Source organism: Lathamus discolor, chromosome 3, assembly GCF_037157495.1.
Source record: "Lathamus discolor isolate bLatDis1 chromosome 3, bLatDis1.hap1, whole genome shotgun sequence".
NCBI lineage: Eukaryota > Metazoa > Chordata > Aves > Psittaciformes > Psittacidae > Lathamus > Lathamus discolor.
The window spans coordinates 43096903-43118668 of record NC_088886.1 but is presented as its reverse complement, the minus strand read 5'-3'; the positions used below and the strand labels follow the sequence as shown (position 1 = coordinate 43118668).

Here is a 21766-nt window from a genome sequence, read left to right as displayed (position 1 = left end):
GGTGAAATGCTATTTATTAAAACCTGTGAAGGGAAACTAGGAGAGATCAATGTAAGCACGCAGGTAACAAAGAATTTTAATACTTCTTACTCTGCAGGATCTCATTTATTTTTCCTTTTGTCCAGATGAAATTGGAAGCTTTGAAGTTGGTAGCTGACAGGAATATATACATACCTTTTCAGAAAAGTAGTATGCTATATTCAGTGGTGGTGGGGTAGGCCATAATGAGATGTCATAATAAACCTTGTAGGATGCATATTACAGAAGGCACAGAGGGTAATACCTGTGTTTTCCTCCTTGTCCTAGGCTGAAAAAAATAGCTAAAACCATGCTCTGTTTACTATCATATATTATGTTACCTCATCCATCCTGTCATTCAGTTGTTCTAAGCATTTCTTTTTGCATCATTTGGTCTTGCAGCGTGGATCATGTATAACCTCTTTTTCTTTTCAGACTAGAAGATACTTTTTATTTTTAGATTTCATACTCAATGTATTTATTCTCTTATTTCTTATTCTGAAGTCAAACCAATTCTTGACCATGCTTCGCTGCTTGGATGCACCATACAAATCATGCTGGAAGAATAATGACAGGCATAGGTACTCACTGTGCATAAGGCTTGAGTGCTTAGAATTCAAGATTGCTGTATATGAGCATTTAAATACAAAAGTGCTTGCTAGGGTATATGAAATGTAATGTTAATGTTATGCCTCATTGTTACTTAGATGTATTCAGAAAAATGTCTTTAGTAGTTTTGCCTTGTAACAGAATTGTAAAAAATTGTATCCATCTTGACTCCCACTGCCTTTTTGCGTTCCGTTCCCCTAATGATAAGATACTTCATAACAGGATTCATTTGCTTGTGCTAGAAGTATGTCAAGGGAGGCTGGGCCATACTGCTTCAGGATAGAGATGAGATCTGGGAAACTATTTTTCCATTGACTTCATATCATGTAGGATTTGGACCATGTGGAGTAGGTCAGACAGAAAGTAAAGAACAAGGATGTAGAAAACATGAGGTATAAGAGTGTGGGTTTGTTTATTCTAGAAGGAGACAGCCACATCTCCTTTGTCCAGCGAAAGAAATGGAAGGCCACTCCAGAAAGGAAAGGAATAACTTATATAACCCAATAGATAAGAGAAAGTAAGCTGGCAAAGAAGATTTCATTTAGATAGGATAAAAAATAACAGTTGGGAAAGTGAAACATAGCACACAGATTGCATATTTCCATGTGGTAATGTGGCATTTTTGCCATTGGTACTTTTGAAGAACAAGTGAAATGAGCATCTCTCAGCAATATCAAGGAGCCATTAATCCTTCCTTGGGACAGGAGAATGTGTTTGGTCACGTCTTAAAATCCCCTTCAGGGCTAATTTTGCATTGACCGCATGAAGATTTTACAAGGAGCCTTTCAGCCCAAAGGGTTTATACTAGGAAGTCCTGTGTTGTTTTCTCTGAGAAGTTTTAGATGTTTTTTCTCCGGGATTAAATGGAAGATGTCACAGGGGGAATGTCTGGTGAAATAAATGAATTCGGAGAACTAAAGTGCTTTACAGATGTTCAGCAAGTAAGTCTGTAAAGAAGATTCCTGTGGTTGCTATAATCAATGTCAAAAATCCTATTGACTTAAGCGGTTAGAGATGCAAACCTTAAGCTACTTTGAAGATATCAGTTAATCAATTTGAATGAAATTCTTCTGCTATGTGTGTTGAACCAAGCAATAGCTTTCTGTTCTCTTGAGAGGTGACAATCTACCATGCCAGTCTCACCTGCCCTCTTCCCCCTCCCCCATTCTTGGGCATTTATTCTAATTAATATTAATTAAGTTTGCCTTGAGCAAGTTATTTTGCTGGCCAGATTTTGTGAAAGATTTTTCATTTTCCCTGGCTGCCTGCTTTCTCACCTTGGTGCATCCATTTACAGCAGATGTAGATGCAATATAAAATATTCATTTATCAATTTGCTGAGGTTAAAGCACTCTTCCCCCCCTTCTCCTTCAGTCGTTTGGACTCTGTACTGCTGTGGGTGTAGCTGTTGGAGGATGGCTTAGGGTGAGCTGTACTCGTTTCAGGGCAGCTGGCAGAGGGCACTGCTGGGTGCCTCAAGGTACAGAGAGAAGCCTGGGGCAGGTAAAGCTGGGTTTGGAGCCATCCTTGAGATTGCCCCTGGCTGCTGTTGAGTAATAGGAATCAGGTGTGGAAGCAGGGCCCTGCCTGCCGTGTAAAGAGAGCGGCTGAGCTTGGTTATGAGCCTGCATCTCTCGATTTCAGACTAAGGCAAACCCTTGGGTTTGGGTGTCTCTTGGCTCTTCCTGAAGAGATGCCTGCAGAGCACAGCTGCTTACTGATGTGATGGCAGCGTTCAGGTGAAAGGGGGTCTAGTTCCTTTCAGGGGGGGTGAGGCACAGTTAATTGGCCCTTATATGGCCCTTCCCCGCCCCCCCCCCCCCCCCCCCCCCCCCCCCGAGAGAACTCCGGTGTGTTGCAGTGTTGCCTGGCTGCCAATGAGCACCGTCACAAAGTGAAAAGTGCCATGAAACGTGAGCGACTGGCCAGCGGGCAGCGTGACGGTACTGCGTTGCATGGCTTCTCCGCTGGCAGGGTGCTGTGGGCTGGCGGGTGACCGTGCTGGAGCCCATTTGGGTGCTGAGAGGTAAGTGTGCATCCTGCCGTGTAGCAGCGCTCCGGGCATTGCTCGAGCTGCGGTGTGGCCTCGCTGGAGAGTGGCTGTGATGCGCCTTTGGCCTCCCCCCTCCCTTGGGTATCAGCAGCCTGTGCATATGGCAGCTGTACCGGGAGTCCTGTGCTGTTTAGATCAGACACATCTCAGTTTTACTTGGCTTTTAAGGAGCGCGTGGGCAGTAAATCTGAGCTTTTTTAATGTGAAATGCTTTTCTGGTTGTTTCAAAAAGCTGTGAGTAAGAAGTATGCTCCTAGATGGGCCTTAATGGCTGTAGTGGGAGATTCTATGTTGTGCCATGGGAAAATACTGGGAAGGAAGGCTTAAGGGGGGGGGGGGGGGGGGGAGAGGGATCTCTCCTCCCTGTTTTTTAGGGTTAGTCTATATTTGATATTAGATTTGAGTGAACTAGAGAGCAAAATAACATGGTGTTGAAGTTTCTGAAGTTGTGAATCTTTGTTAATAGGCAGCCATAACCCTCTGGGTTGGTTTGGTTTGGCTGGTTGTTTTTTCAGTTTTGAAAAGTGACAGAGTATATATTGCTATATTTCAGGTATATCTCAAACTGTAGCATTTCTCTGACTGCTTTATCTTGCTATGCTGAGTATCAAAGAGTGAAATAATGCATCTTACTGCACTGTAGAAAAGTTACGTAATTCTGCTCCCAAACCCCATTTTCCCACAAAGCATGTGTAATAACTGCTGTGTCATTTCCACCTTTCTCACGTCCTTTCCTGATTTAAAACTAAAACATACTAGAATCTAGATTTAAAATTGGATTACAGCTGCCTGTGCTCTTAATCAGTAGAATAAGAAGAGTGTCTGCTATGTAGTTGATAATGTTGTGCTAGGCACACTAGATATTTCAGTCTCTGACTTGAGCTTTTTCTTTTTCTTCGGGTGCCTAGTTGAACATTGGGTTTAATTGGATATACTCATCTGTAGCGAAAGCACTGTAACTATGGAAATGTTTTATATTTGATTGTACTATCATATATACTGCTGCAGAGGTACAAGCTGTAATAAAATTTAAATTAGAGTAATTTTGTTAATGCTTAGAAAGCTAAGACAGATTTACACTTTTTCATTTCTGTGAATTAAGGGTAAATTTAGGGTTTTCAAAACTAAGAAAAAGAAACTTTTAACAAACTACTTAACTTATGTTTTAAACTACAACATGCTCTTTAACATGGAAGTATCATGCGCATTGAGTAAGCTCAAGGTTAGTATTTTGGCAGGTAGCTTAACCTTTATGTAGCATAAAATAAGACATCTGTAAAACTTACATTAATTACTGGATGTACAACAAGCAGTTTTTCTGATCATGGGATTGTCTTGTTTTAAGCTGAGCTGGTTTTCTCAAAAAATGTTTTTGGTGAGTAAAAATACTCTTAAAACTGATACTTTGAGCATCTAGTTTGCGAATCCCTGGGAAAATCTATATTCCTTGCAGAAGTGAGAGTACTGGTGGTATGGGGGAAGGCAGACTTTGCCCTGACATGCTCTCTTGCAGGAAACAGAGGGTTGGAAGGGATCTTACAAGATGTGAAACACTATCACCTGCCTCTAAGCAGCTGTTGCACATAGTGCTGTTTAGAAGTTGATGTTACTTGCTCACACATGCGTCTTTCCATGACTTCACTGTTCTGATAGTTGAAATCCTCCTTTGCTTCTCTGGCTATCATTATCTACTTACAGATTAGACCTGGTAATTTTAATCTATTTTTTCCTCTCCTCCTTTGTTGGTTGTCCTGCTTCCATGGAACTTTATGGACAACAGTCATCCTCTCAGCTAGTACTGATGAGTAGTCACTCCTAATTAACTGCTACAAGCTCCTTTTCCTAGGCAGTGGATGACTGACTAGCAGTTCAGAGGTGGTGAATGGGGTGCATGGGGAAAGGCCACTGCTATTATCCCAGGCTATGACTGCTTTCATTTCCTGCATTTTTCTGTAGTTTTCCACATTCTCCACAGTGTAGTGCTTCTGGATTTCTCTTTTTCCTCTCTGCACCCCCCTTCCCTCCCAGGGATCTGCTGGGGGCTATAGCAACTCTGCCCCAGGACCTTTGTTTCCCTGCTATGCCTCATGCCCCACTTGGCTGTGGATGGTTCCTAGTGGAGTATCCCAGATGGCTGCCTGGTTAGGAGAGAGGCAGAAGTAGATGACTTTATGGTTGCTGCTTCTATTTTTTTATGACTGAGGGAACAGGGCCAGCTGAACACTTTATTTTATCCTCAGAGTGCAGTAGGCCAATGAAGTGGCTTAGTGGAACACATACAGCTGAAGAGTCATATGTCATGCAGGCCTGGCAGAACTTGGGGACTTCATGCAGTCCTTTGAATATGGTTCATCTTGGAAGAATGCAAATTCCTCTCTGTCTGACTGATGGACAGGAGCTTGTTGTGCACCAGTTAGGCAGGAACCCCAAACACAGCTATTGCAAAGCCTCATGCTCACACCCTTTTAGTGGGAAACCTTTTCATCAGTGTGTTGTTTATCCCTTAAGCTATCCATATAAACTTTGTGAGCAGTTAGGAGCAGTCTTATAAGTACTGCTGTCTGTCATGGATGCCAGCTCCTTGTTGTGTGACTATGAGTACCTGTCTGTTAAATCTTGCTGTGATTGGAAGGAAACTAATTGTATTCATAAGTCTTACTGATAGCTTTAAGACAACTCAAAGCTATTTGTCCCACCCTTTCTTAGTCTAGATAACATGTACCAAGACTGAGAGTATCAACAAATACTTGGTTACACTATGGCATATAAAACTACCCTCTGAAATGAAAACTTTTGTTTTGATGTTGCAGCTTTTAAAAACTGTTGTCTGTGGATCTGAGAAAGGGTCTATGGTGGATAGACTAGGAGTGGGATTCACCTGCAAGATCATTGTTTTCATGCTGCTGCTTGATAATATCCTATACTTGTCTGCCTCAGAGTGGATAAGGCTCATGTTTAGCTAGTTTCCTTAGCAATGTTTGGCTTTCAGAGATTGTATTTACTTACCAGATTTAACCCCAAAGTGGGTTTTGTGCACTATTATTCCTTTGGGAGATTATTAATCATGTTTGATAACTTAAGAGTGGCTATTCTCAATATTCACACAAGCACTGTATACAAGACAGACCTAAATTTTAACTGATAATGTTTATTTTACCTAGAGGAAGCAAGGGGCACCCCAGTAAGATATTTGGAAAGGTGTATTTATATCAGTTCGACCATTAAGTGAAAATCGAGTGAACAGGTAAAGTGAGTTCAATGAAAACATGAAGGAATCTGATAACTGCATTTCTTTATGTGTGTCTGTGTATAAATATGTTGTGCTCCTTACTTGCAAAGAGTGTCATAGAATATAAACAATAACTTTCAGTGTTATTGCCAGATACTTCTGGAGTGGGGAAAACAGTCTGAGGACAGATGAAGCTCTTTTAGTGGTAAGAGTAAGAGGATTACTTGGCAACCTCAGAAATTTGCTGTGGGTCTCAAGATGAAAGCATGTCTTGGAGCTACGAGGGACTCCTAGCTGTTACAACATGACTGTTATGACTTGCTTGATAATATTTATTACTGCACATTTATGTTTATTGCCTAGTAAACTTTAAAGGCAATTTTTATATATCATTGCAACTGGAAGGAAAACACAAACATCTCCAAGTCCTAGACTTGATTCATTTTTTTTTAATACGTCTCCTTATGATTTGAGCTATATATTTGGTTTTGGAGCAGTGCAGTGGTATATAGCCAGTTTAAAACAGACACATCTGTTGGAAAACTGGGTATTTAGAAGAATTCAGATGCAATTCTTGGTTCTCTGCAGGACATCCCTATGTGGAAATAATACCCTCTCTCCATCACCCACCACTGCACCTTCTGGTGATGCCATGGATGTCCAATGCTCTGCCCTTCATCACGCTTTACGTTTCTCTCTTTGCTGAGCTTGCTCAAATATGGTTGACTTAGAGTTTATTGTGAACTTCGGGGCTTCTTGTTGGTCCTTTGTCAAAAACTTTGGGTTTGTTAGTCTAATTAGTCTGCTACGATGGTGTTTCCTTCATTTATATTCCTTTGTGAAAGATGTCCTGGTTCATATCGAAGCTTACAAACTGCATTTTCAGTTAAATGGTATTCTGCAAGACTTGCACATATATTTTTGCTAAACTAATTTTCTTTCGGGTTCATTGATCTCTTTAATGAAAGTCGAAGCATTTTTATGAGCCAAAACCTCATTACACTGTACAGAGGCTGTGCTTTAAACCTATCTGTTCTGTTACTGTACATTTTAATAAAACTTTATTAGATTTTTCTTCTGATGAAAGACAGCAGGAAATGTTTCCTTCATTAGAAAGCTTAAGGTGCTAGGAAACTTAATGTTGCATTCTTGTTTTCAGATTAATTATGGTTTCTGTTATACCTGGTTAATGGGTCTTCTATGAAAGGCATTCAGTTTGAATTATCCCATAGAAGATAACTGAATTCACATCAAGATTATCTTTACACATCTGATCATGTGGCTTCTTTTCAATGAATAATAATTTTCTTCAGTCTTGGTTTTATTAAGTTTTTCCTGTTGTAAATGGGTATGATACACGTTTTATAACAGGGCATTTTATCTAAATTCTGCTTCTACAAGTGACACCACTTTGCTACAGCAGCAGATGCAAATCTGCAGCAAATGTAAATCTGCTGGAATGTTTTTTCTTCCTTTTAGTGAAGACAACTTCATTTCTTTAAAGTGGTTTTCTATGTGACATAGGGTACAGTAATCTGTATAGCTATTAGTTTGGCTGAATGGGATAAAATGAAATTCCTATTTCATAGGAATGAAAGCATTTTTATATAACTTAATTTTGTAAAGTCTTGAGTGGCATCTGGAGGGAAGAGCATGATGGGGATTAAAAAACTCTGGGGATTTGCTCAATATGTTGAATCTGCTCCAATATTGTATTTTTCCTTCTATGACCACTGCACATATGTTTGGGCTGCTACTGATAGCAGGAGAACATGCTTAACAGGAATAGGAATGTTGTCATTGTTTAGTAGCATCATTATCTTCCTAACAATGTGTCTGGAATAGCTTGGGTTATATCAATTGTATTTGCATTATGACTTTGGCTTTTAAACTTTGTGTTTTATTTGCTGCTGGTTTCTTTCTTGGTATAAAATAGGATACAAAGGTTCTTTGCTGCAGGTCACCAAGCAAATTATTCCCTTGAGCAGCATGCTCAAAGGGAATGTGTTGTAGCATGAGGTGTCTCCAACTCATCCTAATCCCCCATGACTCTCTTCTAGCTACAAACAGGTTATGCTTTGCAGGCTGAGAAATGCTCTGAACACTACAGGTGGAAAACTGAAAATACTGTGAGAGCTCTAGTGTGTCTCTAAGGCTTAGATCAGAGTTCTGATCCAAATGATGTGATGTGGCATCCAGAGCTGGAGCTGCTGCTTTTGCACCCTGTGGAGGCATGGATTTGTTGGTTTTGGTGGGTGTTTTTGGTTTTGGTTGTGCAGTTTGTTGTTGTTTTGTGGGTGTTGTTTTTTTGGGTTTTTTTTTTTTTTTGTTTTTGTTTTTAATTGCATTGTTTTCATTTTGTTTTTTGGGGGTTTTTTTTTTTTTTCTGTTCAGAAGTTGGTGGCAGCTAGATCCAGAAATAGCTGCCTCTTTCAGAAAGGATCCTCCTGACTTTGGCTCAGTGGGTTCCTCTACTGTTACAATAGTAAAGCTTTTTCTCTTTAAGTGTCAAGAACTGCATATTCTCTTGGTTCAGCTTCAATTTGCAGTAAAAGAAACATTGACCCCGGACTTGATTTTATTCTCTCCCTCTTCCCCACTCCACCCTCCTCTTCCCACCCCCCCCCCCACACCCCTCCACACCCCCCCCACGCCCCCCCCCCCTCCCCCCACAAGACAGAATGGTTGGTTGGTTGGTGGTTTGGTTGTTTTTTCACTACCACTTAGAGTTACACTTCCAAACACTGGAAATGCTTCACAGTTAATGTTTAATTAGCAAAATCTAAGAAGCTCTGCAGTTTTGGATCTCTTCTAGACTCATTCTGCTGCCTAGTCTAAAAGCTTATTGAAATGACTGGTGGTGAGATGATATTGCAGCAAGCATCAGAGGCATAGTCCTTGACCCTGTTTTCACTCGTCTGTAGCTCTTAATGCTGTTCAATATTCTGTATGAATGAGAATAAGCTTGTGAAGTCTTGCAGGGTAGATGGGTTAATGGATCAATATTGACCTTTGCCATTACAACTGCAATTAACATTGTGTATGAAAGAAATGAGGGTGGCCATTTAACCATAAATAGGGTGGGTGTGGGGGGGGGCTTGGGGGGGGTGGTGTTTGCCAGAAGATGTTTTAATCTACCACTATTTTATACTATCTTGGTTGTCTCTGAAAATATTACAGAATTTGGAATAAAGATGTGTGGAGAATGCTATGAGGATGTGGATAGGTTTAAATCTGTTACATGTGGGGTTTTCAGTGTTCCTGACAGTGTGGAACCTCTTAGCAGTGAGTATAAGCTCCCTTCATTAAAAACCACCTGTGAAGTTAGCTGGTATTTGTTCTTACTTGCTTGATTTCTCTTGCTGCACTTGATGTGTGGCTTGGCTGAAGAGATGATATTTAGGTCAAGGAGATCTCACAAAACAGTGTGCAGACTGGATTAACAGCATAGTGCTGTTTGTGGGCCACGGTAGTGAAGCCAGAACAAAATTTTTCCCTGCCTGCATGCATGCTTCAGAAGTAGGTTCCACCTGGCAGTGTGATGGCCTTTGAACACCTCTTGGGTATGTTTTCACATCTTGTGTGACCACCTACATCAGATGTTAAGTGGCCTGGTACTTCTGAGTCATGATAAGCGAATCTTTTTCTTCAACAGGTAGAGAACGTGCTTATTAAAATACAGCCTTTGGGGCAGCTGGAGAATGGAGGCCCCCAGCATCATCACAGGCTTTTGATTTTTTTATTATTATTTTTTTCTATTTTTTTGTCGTTGTGTTTACTGTTCTGATTTAAGCTTGTGTCTGTGCTGTCTTGTTTTTGTGGTGTTTGTTTAGTTGCATTTTCGGATGTTTTTTTGGTTGTGTTTTTTTTTTCTTTGGAGATGTGGTATGGATGGGAAGGAGAAAAAAGTTTCACAGACTTTGTATTAGTACATTATGAAAATGAGAACCAAGAATGAGATTAAAAAGAGGAGGGGGAGTGTTTGGGTGGAGGGCCTTGAAGACAGTCAGTCCACCTCAGAATAATTTATCTGGTTTTAAAAAAATAAAAAGTAAAAAGGATTTTCCACTGCGTACCAAATCCTCAACTCTGCATTCAAACAGGGATATACATTTGTGGGTTCATTTAACCTTAGTCCTTCTTACCTGTTGCTTTCATGGCTATGTCATATTATGCAATGCAGAAATATGAGATAGTCTATTTTAAGAAGCAAGAAGAAACATCAGATAGCTGGTCTCCTGTAATTTTGGCCAGCTTTGACTATTAACTCAAGACATCTTTGTTTACAGCTAAAGAAAGGGGAAAAGAAATGCTCATTAATTCCTTAGTCTTTTCCTAAAAATATATTTGTGGTAGAAGGATAAAATGAAATGGGAAAAATGAGAATGAAAAACTTCAAAGTAAATTTAAAAGTAGCCAGGAGACATTCAGTGACTGGGTTGAGGGCAACACAATTTCATCATTGAATAGTGCTGGATTTTGCTCTCCTGCTACCTTTACTAAATAAGTGATTTAACTTTGCAAAGACTTAAAAGCCCTCTCAAAGCTCTACTCTTGATGGGAGAGCTACTGCCAGCATCAAAATACAAGATTTTAATTTGTCCAACACATTTGCATGCGTGGAAACAAAGTAACGAAAACGTGCTTTCCAAGTTGGACTACATAGGATTCCCTAATCAGGAAAAAAAATTCCTTTTCCACTGGAAATGAATGTGGTGCTGTAGATACAGCACCACAGAGCTGTCTTGCTCTGGCCCTTGTGCTAGGAGCATAACCAACAGCCAACCTCCTGCTGTGTGGCAGTGGAAAGAAGGCCGAAAGGGCCAGGGGAGATTGATCTTTTTGGATGGGTTCAAGTGCAGGGTGCTCCCCAGGATATCTGGGAGAAACAAGTAGTATTGATTTCTTCTGTGGGAAAGCTAAACTTGCACTGAGCAGAAAAATCTCATTAAAGCTCCCAAGATGCCCTTTGCTGCTATTGTTGGGGGTTTTAAAGCATTTTCTGTACAACTATTTTCTTTAGATTAAATAGCCTCAAGTGTAACAGGATCAATGCAGCTATCTGGAGATTTACTTTTGGTAAACAAAAATAAATGTAATACAGCAAATAACCTATTTCCCATGTTATCTAGTGGAAAAGCAAGGCAGAATATTTAATTTGTTCTAAAGTGTTGAAAATCTGTAATGCCAGCTCTCTGGGGTGATTCTTCTTTCCCTCCTGTGCTGGGGCATGTTCTCAGTGTAGCAGGTGATCTTACCAATCAAGGCAGTTTACTCTTCTGTGTGTGTGAGTTTCCTTGTTGTTGGGTTTTGGGTTTTGTTTTGTTTTTCTTTAAGTTAATTCATATGTTTGAAAGTAACCACTGTTGAAGTGGGATTGTAACCTTTATTACACTTCACCTCTGTTTAAATTAATCTGGGTGAGACCCTTTCTTCTTTGTCCTCTTGAATTATTAATGAGGTGGTTATATAAATCATGTCTTCTTCATGACCTCTTTAGGCTGCCGCAAGTAACATTAAAAAATGTGGTAGTTATTGTGTCCATCCCTTCTTATTCCATATATAGATGTTTCTCAGTAAATATTTAAGTGAGATACAGTCTTAGATGTGGGTTAATGGTTTGCTCCTAAATTGTTTCTGAACATTAAAGTTCGGGTTGAGTTTGATAATGTATCACACAAGTAATAACTTCTGGTTGCACTAGTTTTTACCTGAAGAACTCAAAATTATGTTGGAAATGTATTGTTTATGATGTACGTTTGGTATTGTATAGGGAGCTTTATGAAACTCATGACCTGTAAAACCATGTATACAGGCAAATCTAATGTATGGAGATTATTCGGAAAGGAGACCATCTCTGCTTCTGTGCCGAAGTTGTGGGCATGAAGCTCCCTCTAAGCACCAGATGACTATCAGACTGTCTTTTATCCAAGTTTGACAGTGATAGACACTGCCAAGCAACTTGCATCACTTCCATTTACTTTTTGTCTCTCAGCTTGCCTGATATGCAAACATACATGTACAAATTCAATCTGCCAATCTTATTTTGAATTAAAGCATTAGTAGTGATTCAGCATGCAGAAAAAGGGTAGTTTGATTCCACAGCTAGTACAATAACAGAGGACCTGGCCTCTTGTGAACCATCACATCTGAGAAAATGAATAAGGAAAGATTAAGGCTCTCTCATTTGATCTAGTTTCATTTTTCTGCAAATGTGGCAAGCTACTAGTAGTATAATCCCTTAGACCATCATTTTTACTTGACAGCAGCTAATTGCTCACATCTTTGTCAACTTTCTGACCTTTTAATGGTGCCACTTTTGACAGCACTTGAAAATAGTGACTGCTTTTAGAGGAAGCAAGAAGAAGCAAGGCATGCATTTCCACCCTAATTAGGATTTGTAGTGCATTAATGACAATCATGTTGTCAGAAAATTTTACATACTTGTAAGGTTGCCATGATGGGCAGTTGTTATTCCTTGTCATCTTCCTTTCTTTTTTTTATCCATAAAAGCGAAGTGTCTCCAAGGGTAATGTGACTTGGTGCACAGTGCAGAGGTGTGTTTTCAGTAAAATGCTGGTAGTGATATGAGGGGGGAATCACTATACAATGTACTGCCAGACTGTATATAGAGAGAAACAAATGGGGAAGGAAGGTTGTATGACAGTGCTCGTGTTGGTAGTTGCATGATGTGTCTGAGCATCTCCTATGCTTCATGAGTAATACCTGACTTGCTAGATAATCTGGACAAACAATTTTGAATGCGGGTGAGAGTTGCATGGTCTGGGTTTCTGTATTACATTCTGTCTGAAAAACTTAAGACCCCACAGTAGGGCCAGCTCTGACCTGTGCCATAGGTCTGGGCTTACTGCAGAGTTCACAAGGAAGCAGGCTGGAGCTGATGGTGGCTGATGGAGCTTTTTGCTGTTTCACAGACCACCTCAAATGTTGGGGCTCCATTTCTGTTGCGTGACTTCATGGGTACTTGTCAAATCTTTGGGGAGAAGGTGCAGGAGAAAATGGTGATAATGATGTAGATGCCACCAGAATAGTTCACCGAGCTTGTAAATAACTCTTTGGTTTTGTCGTTGGCAAATGAGACCCTCTGGGAACAGGCTGTGAAGCATATTAATCACTTGGTTTTCCCTTAGTGTAATGCTTGTCTGTAACCTTAGATGTAAGCATACACAGATCTTTCACGTCTGCCTTTTCTGGCTCATGGATTGAAGACCCAAGCACCTAGTAAACTGGTCTTACAGAGCTGTCTACTATACTTGTACAGAGAACTGTACAAGTCTTCTGAGACCAGTTGCCATTTCTTAAAGAAGCTTTATATAAAATTAAGATCACTGCAGAAAAATGAAATATACAGGAAAGTTTAAGTGTGCATTTCAGGATATCCTAAGCTTCACTTTGCTGTAAGACTGTTAGAGGCAGGTTACAAAAAAAAAAAAAAAAAAAAAGAATATAAAGAATAAATGCTGTCTGTATTTTTGTTGGGATTTTTATTTTCAGCAAAGATTTTCTGATTCACTTTAGAAGGGGTTTGTGTCTGTCCTACACTGTATTTTAATATTTAGTTGTGGTCATCTTATATGAAGCAGACTTCTTGTGATTCCTAGGAGAAATATTTATTATCCTTCCGCCTGCTGTGAAAGTAGGTGAATCAAATCACTGAGCTTTGGTATTGTATCCATAAAACCTTTGTACTAGATGGGTAACCTCGAATCACTGAGCGTGTGACTTCTGAACTTCTCAAAGAAAGGTCTACTTTCTTAAAATTTCATTAATTTGCTGTTTTCCCTGACTTGAATGGTCAGTATATAGTGATAAGCTGTACAGTACAGAGAGGTAGTAAAATGACACAGCTAGTGTCACAAACATTCGACCTTCATAATAGCAAAACCAAGACCATTCTAGGAGAGAGAGATTGGATGCAGCTGCCTTAGACATGCTTTTGGCACAAGTAATGTGGGTTTGTCTGGCCATGTTCTGGGGTTTTCTCCCTTTTATTTTATAAAGACCAAAGGTTTGACCCATCAATTGGAGATAAATATGCCCTTTCTACTTTTCAGCAACATGTAAAAGAATGAAATGTGCTGGTTTTGATCTTGTTTAAATATCTAAAATATTTTCAAGTTAAAAATATACTTACATAAGTGAAAAACCTCAGAAAGTATAAAGATTTCATTGGTTTGTTATAAATCCTGAAAATAACTTCTTTAGTTACAAAACCATGAATATTTTAGGGCAGTCCACATGTTCATAATACCTCGACTAGAAAAATAGTGACTGTAATTGGAGCATGAAATTTTAAGGAACTTGCTGTTTTTATCCTGTTCTGCACCTTGTGATAAAATTCTGGGAAGCACTCTGTAGCTGAATGGCTTATTTTGTAACTAGTTCTCTTAAGACCTCACAAAGGCACTGTTCTTAACTGTTGGCTGTGTATGTTTAGAATTTAGACCTGTGTATTGGGTTTGCATGGCAAGGTTCTTTGGTGGGGAGACCACAGTACAAGGAAGGCTTCTGTGAGGCTTCTAGAAGCTTCCCCTATCTCAGATGGAGTTAGTGCCAGCCAGCTTGAAGACGGACCCACCACTGGCCAGTGCTAAGCCCAACAGTGATAGTGGTAAGACATCTCAGATAATGCATTAAAGATGATGGCAGGGAGATAAATCCTATGCAACAGCAATTGTAGCTGTGGAGAGGAGTGAGAATATGTGACAGAAACAGCTCTGCAGACAGCAAGGTCAGTGCAGAAGGGAGGAGGTGCTCCAGGAGTTGGGGCAGAGCTTCCCCTGCAGCCTGTCGTGCAGCCCACAGTGAGGCAGGCTGTCCCCCTGCAGCACATGGGGATCCATGGTGGAGCTGATACTCAACCTGCAGCCCATGGGGGACCCCACACTAGAGCAGAGGGATGCTCAAAGGAGGCTGTGACCCCATGGGCAGCCCATGTTGGAGCAGGCTTCTGGCAGGACCTGTGGCCCTGTGGAGAGAGGAGTCCATGTTGGAGAAGGTTTGCTGTGGGACTTGTAACCCCCCAGGAGACCCATGGTGGAGCAGTTCATGAAGAACTGTGGCCTGTGGGAAGGAGTCAGGTTGCAGAATCTCATGGAGGACTGTCTGCTGTGGGAGGAACCCTACACTGGAGTAGGGGAAGGGTGTGAGGAGTCCTCCCCAGAGGAGGGAAGCAGCGACAGAGATGATGACGAACTGACCACAACCCCCATTCCCTGTCCCCCTGCACCACTGGCAGGGAGGAGGTAGAGAACTTGGGAGTAAAGTTGAGCCTGGGAAGAAGAGAGGGGTGCAGGAAATGTGTTTTTAAGCTTTGGTTTTATTTCTCATTATCCTATTCTGATGTGATTGGCAGTAAGTTAAATTATTATTCTCCAAGTCGAGTCTGTTTGGCTTGTGACAGTATCTGGTGAATGATCTCTCCCTGTCCTTATCTTGACCCATGAGCCTTTTGTTGTATTTTCCCTCTGTCCAGCTGAGGAGGGGAGTGACAGAGCAGGCTTTGCAGGGCACCTGAAGTCCAGCCAGGGTCAACCCACCACAACCTGCAAGGGGGACATGCAGAATTTAACCTTGACGATGACATTGAAATTTTATTTGTTAATGGCCTGTAATAAGCTAATCTGAGTCCTTGTACAGCCTGAATAGGATGAACGTATAGAGGGGAAAAATGCATTTCCGCCTCCCTTGTCTATAACTCTGTAGGGGTTTACTGCTCATTTTCCTTTGCTAGCTCCACGTGTGGTCTTTAATGTGAATTTAAGGAAATTGAACATTTATTAAAAACCAAAAAAATATAGCCTGATAAGTTTATATGTAAGTTGAAAAGGTAGAAAACCCTCCTATTTTTAAAGAATGTGCTGAGAGGTGCATATAAGCAGCAATTCTTTTCATGCAGAATTCTGCTTAAGGCTGTTAAAACATCATGTTTGTAGGCAGATACTGTTTCTGCCTCTCATGGGAGACAAAAAAAAAAAATCAAGAAATTAAAAATCAGTGAATGTGACATATTTTTCAGGAGAAATATGTTGGCCTCTTGGTATTGCCATTGTCTGCGCTGGTGAAAGTGTGACCTTATTTTGGAGCTGCAGGCTATTTATGCTAGGCTCAATGTGCCCTTAGAGAACATGAGCAGCAGTTCTCTTTTGTCTAAAAGAAGCATGCCCAGCTTCAGTGATAGAGAAAATGGCTTGCTTTAAAAATGATAATACCCAAAATTACGCCCAAAGACTCTAGAACAGGAAAATGGTTAGCTGCCTCTCACAGTGTAGTTTATTGATGCATGTTTAAATACTGCTGAATCAAGGCATCAGTTATTTTTCAGGCTTGTGTTTTTTCTATTTATTTTTCAAAGGACTTCTTGGAAACATATTCTCAGAGAAGATAATAATAGGGCATACGCTGACAAAACCAGATTTCACCTCTGTTTATGAGATGCTTTTATCCATTCCAGTCTCCCTCTGCGTGGGGCCAGAACCCTGCAGTGCAGATGTTTGCCCGATCTATTGCTTACATCTTGTTTTAAATACTGCTTTCCAGTACAGTCACTTATTCCTAATTCCTCTACCAAATATCTGACCTTGTGCTTGTCTGTGAATAGCTTTGACTAGCAAATCAAGATAGCTTGCTTTTATGGCTATCTTACCCCTCTCAATGCATAGTACTACTCCAGTTGCTCAGTCATGTACAGCTTCATCAGCAGTGGCCTTCCTATTTACTTCCAGCAAAAAATTTTTTGTTGCCTTTTTTAAAAAAAGAAAAAAAAAGCCAACCAATAAACAAAAAACCCCAAAGAACAAACAAAAAAACGAACTCTAACATAAATCTGATCCAGAGAAAGAATTACTTATAAAATTTGCAGATTATGTGTTTTGGAGACATAACCAGCACTGAAGGTAGAAGCACCTGAAGCTAGATTTTGGGTTTACATCAAGGAAAAAGCTTATCTTCTGACTTTAATTTCTCTCTCTGAATTCTGCTCTCCCTCAGTGGTGGCATGAAGGGATCAGACCCCATTTATATGTGAAAGAAATGGTTTAATGTATCTCTGAGCACATGATTCCTTATAGTGTCCTGCTGTAGTCCAGCATGAGAATCAAAGGGCACTCCTAGAATATTTACCAAAGACTGTCTGCATCTGGGAGATATCAGACGTGTACTTTCTTATCTTAGAGAGTGACGGACTTTGATAGTTGCTGGTCAGGGGTTTGCAGTGCCTGGGGAATGAGTTCCTGTAAATAATGATAGGACTGAAAGGTTTTAAGAACCTTAACTGTTTCAGTGCCTTAAGGATGTAAAGAATGCATCCAATAAGTTACCCCACTGTGACCCCTTAGTTTCACTGTTTTTTCTCCCTTTCTTCTGGAATGTTTCTTGCCTGATAAAATGTCTCTGCACACAAGGGATTACTCTGAAGGTGTATGATGCAGGCACTGAAATACAGGGTAATGGTTCTGTCATTCCCTTTCACAAGGAGAGAGGGGAAAACATGATTCTTTGTGACCCAGTGACTCATCCTTTGATTTTTGTTTCTCCCTTCTTTCTTTTTTTATTCTAGGAAAAAATCCCATAATTGCAAGGTCGTTGGTGGCCATAATCAATAGATCATCTTCATTTCACTAGGCAGTGCTCAGAGACATTAGGAATTCTGGGCCATAATTAAAGTCAGTGGAAAACACAAATAGGTGTGAGACATCCATTGTCTTTCTTGTCTTAAGATGGTATGTTTCAATAACTGAATTGTGAGCTCTTCTCAGAGAGGCTGCACATCCAGACAGGGGTAAGTGATTGCAGGAAATGATTTACAGATCTACAAAATACTTGGGCACAGCCAAGTGCAATTATCAAGATGGTTCATGCTACTCTTAAATCTAGTATTTTGACATGTTTCATGCACATATTTGTGCAAGCAGTGGATAAAAATAGTAAGTTTTGTTACTGTGTTGCACTTTGAAGCTTGTCTGTCTCCATTCGTTTGAAAGATTGCCCTTTCTCTGCATTTTAAGGCTGTATCTGCAAGTGTTAATTAACATTCTAGTTTGTGTTTTTCAGAAACTTTACTTAAAATCTGTAATTGTTTTTACATTGATATCACAAATCCTTTTAGCTTCATATCTTATATTGATGAAAGAAAGTGCAAGTCCTTCTGTGTGGTGTGGTGTTTTGTGGTTGGTTGGTTGGTTGTTTTCTCTTCCTCTGACTGCTAAAGCAGTATCCATTTAGAGGGACATAATAGAAATAATTCTTACTAAAGTGGCTTGGTAGGCAGACCGTGGGTAAGTAGGTCAAGGTGACAATATAAAAATGTATAGTTCAGAAGCTGTTTGACAATTAAATTCCTTTGTGTTCCGTGATTTGTTTGTTTTGTTGTTTTGTGTGTTGTTTTTTTTTTTAATTTATTTCAAAATATCAGAGAATTATTTACACTATAGTGTGCACCCAGACATAAGCAGAGTTACCTTTCAGGAGGTCCACTGTTACCTCACTGTGACTAGAGGCAATGGATTTATTTCCAGTTTTGAATTTGTAAAGACAAGAGATGGTTTTTAGATATAGGTTAACAATGGCTACTCTGTGGTTGTAAGAAACCTGGCAGACAATTAATGATGAATTAACTCTACTGCTTTGATTTCTGTTTGATAAATATCTATGGGCAGATAATGATTTGCTGTTCATTTCAAATGACTTGCTGTTCATTTTCTCTTAAAGCCTTTTCTTCCCTGCAGGTATATTAAGCTTTGCCTCTTTTGTTGCCGTATCTCCATTAGCAAAAGCTTTAGTACAGTATCGTATTAGCAAAACCAATTATTGCTTAGCCCAGTAACTTTAGTTTGCAGGTTTGTTATAGTGGCAAAAACGTTGCCATGTCAGTATAGGTTATGTTTGGAGGCTTTGCATTCTTACAATTATACCAGAAAACTGGTGTGCCTTAGCACCATGCACTATTGCTCCCTTCTCAGAGAGACCCATGCAGTCGTTTCCTTCATGTCCAGGGTCATCTACCTAACCTCCCCTTTTCTCTCTTGGCAAGGTTTCTCAGTCTCCTCTGTATCAATAAATGTAGCTTTGATTTCTTTCTGTCACACAGCATAATATTGTGCATGCAGATTGTGCTATCTGAAATGATTGCAACTGTTTCTCATCCTGGTGGTATATTGTTCAGATGAAGCCAAACAGGAACTTGAAGTATAACAGGTACAAAACTCAATTGCTTCTGTTTGAAATCTGTTTGCTTAAATAAAACTTAAGAATCTTGTGGACCACTAAAATTAGCAGATTTTCAGATATTTTGTAATATTTTTCCTCTTTTAGGGGAAAAAAAAATACTTAAAGCAGGAGAAAGAGGAAATTCTGCTTTGCTATTTCATATGATTATATCTTGTTAATAACTGGGAACAGCCATCATGGTCCCATTGCTCTACTACTGTGCTGGCTCAGAGCAGAAGGGAGGAAAAGTGTGTAGAAGAGTATTGCTTTGGAGGAAGCTCCTCTGAAAAAGCTGAGCCTGAAAATGGGTTACTACTGCAGCTTTAAATGTCAGAGGTGTACCTCTAGTTTCATTCTTTGGGAACAGGCACCTTGGTTTAAACCTGGTAGGGAGACATTACCATTGCCACTTGTCATGAGCTAATAGGATGGAGCACCAATCCCCAAAAGTGTGCTTCCTCAAGCTCACTGAAATGACCATGGCCCTTTAACTGTGTGATAGGAACTAATGACACAGAGGGGTATTGCATGTCTGTTAGTGTCTTGACAAGGAATAAATTGGAGTGCAGATAGTGAAATTAGATGGTTAATCTGTAGTACACATCATCGGTTGTATGTGCCTGTGATTTAGGTTTCTGTTGCTGTCCCTAGGGGTAGGTGCAGGATGGTAAAATCTTTTTTCTTTCTTTCTGTCAGAGACTGTCTTGTTTTCATGAAGACATCTGCAGCTGCTTTTCCCTGTGTTAAGAAATTGAGTCGCAGATGGTGGAATGGTGGTTGTCTGTCTCCTGAAAGACAAATGTACTGATGTGATAGAATGGCTTCATCTGAGTATCTTCATAAGATTAATGACAAAACAGAGAACAAGGCATGTGATGTGGGTTGAATAGGTCTCCTAGTCAGAGGAACACAATTCAAAGTATCATTAGGCAGTTGCGTTGGTTGAAATAGCACTTAATTTAGTACCATGGAAATCTTAAGCAACTTCTGCCTTTCCTGCTGTAAAGGCCTACAGAAATTGCATTATGTGTGTGACAAGTGTTACTGATTAATCATGAGTTGTTAATAAGAAAATATGATCTAGACACATATCTAGATTTGGATGGATTTTGGAAGAAATTAATGGTCTGGAAAGAGCTAGACAATAATTTCTGTGCTAATTAGTAAGGTTAATGGCAAAAGATACAGTATATACAGAGCTGGCTGAAAGGGAGCTTAGATTTTCAGGTATCACTTAAGGAAGGGAGAACATGAATTTGGGTATGGGAGAAAAGTCAGAAAAGGGAAGGTAACAGAAGGGCTGAGGATGAACAAATAGGGGAGAGGAAGAAAAATAAAACTGAGGAAGCATGTGCTGCTCTAAAAGCTTCCCAAAGCTCACATTTGTTGTTCCTCATGACCCTCCTCTTGTTTTTTTTTTTTTTTGTGGGATTTTTTGGGTTTGTTTTCTTTGTTTCTTTGCTTACCTTCACGAAGCCAGTACGTTTGGTTCCAGAAATTCAAGCTGACCTTTAACAGATGTGCCCAAAGTATTCTGGTGCATGACTATCCCAACTAAATCATATTATGTGCTTGTTTGTCGCTATAGTTCTGTGATCAAATGTAGATATATATCTGCTTTTTATTTTTTTAACAGCTGATGTCAATGGTATAACTTTTGTTTACAGAATGTGAAGAAAATGGAGAATACGAAGTAATTTTGAATTTTTTTTTTCTTCTAATGAGCTGCATCTAACTACACTGAACTGTATCTAGCTGCTTTCAGGTTTGGAAACTTGAAAGCTTATCTCTGACTTTACAGTTTATTTCCCAATGGCAGGGAATTGTATCAACACTGTTCAAATTGTGATGTTATAATTAGCACCTGAGTGTACCAGTGTATTTAAACAGTGGTGTGGAAGGACAGCTTTACAGAAGATACTCCAATTAGAACTCTTCCTTAAAAGGGAATGTTGAAAAATGAGCCAAAATGATAAATCAGCAGGCAATCTTCAGGGCGGTAATGTCACTTATGTTTTTCAGCTTTATGGAATATGAACCACCAGCCTGCAGGCAAGTATCTCTAGGTAGGCCCACCACCAATCACTTGGGCTAAACAGGCTGCCAATATCCACTCTGCACAAATATGTTTTCAAGGCAGAGGATCTATGGCTTTTTTCCCTATTCATGTAGCTCCCATAAATGTCAAAGGGAACTATGTGTTTGCAAAAAGAAAATGGATCCCCTGAGGGTGTCAAGTATTGTAAGGTAATGTTCTTCTGTTACGTTTTATGCACTGCTTATTTTTATGAGTTGTAGTAATTGTTTAGTGTGTATGACTGCTTTAGGGCCCGCTGTCAGGTGTGGATTCATTGCATAAAAAGGGCTCGTGAATGAAATATTGGGAATACAGAAGAACAACCTCATCCTTTTAATGTCAGCAAAGCAAATATAAATATTTGGAATAGGAACTTACTTAAGGAGCAGCAGAAGCTAAAACGAGCTTGAAAACTGAAAATGCATGGTCCTAACTGACCAATTGATGCCTAAATTTATTGACGTTCCGGTAATTCATTAAGGTCTGTGTCAGTTCTGAAACAACCAGTCTGCTGGGAAGATAGCTTATAAAGGCAGCACTGATTTAATACACT

General features: G+C 39.9%; 1 long non-coding RNA gene across 2 annotated transcripts in view; it reads left to right on the top strand.

Annotated features, from left to right (window-relative positions):
• Nucleotides 1-2512: 2512 nt before the first annotated feature.
• Nucleotides 2513-21766, top strand: part of LOC136010953 (uncharacterized) — a 96554-nt gene continuing 77300 nt past the window's right edge. For both annotated transcript variants that reach the window (XR_010611103.1, XR_010611102.1), the window contains exon 1: nucleotides 2513-2653. This is a non-coding gene — a long non-coding RNA (uncharacterized LOC136010953). The remainder of the gene's footprint in view (nucleotides 2654-21766) is intronic.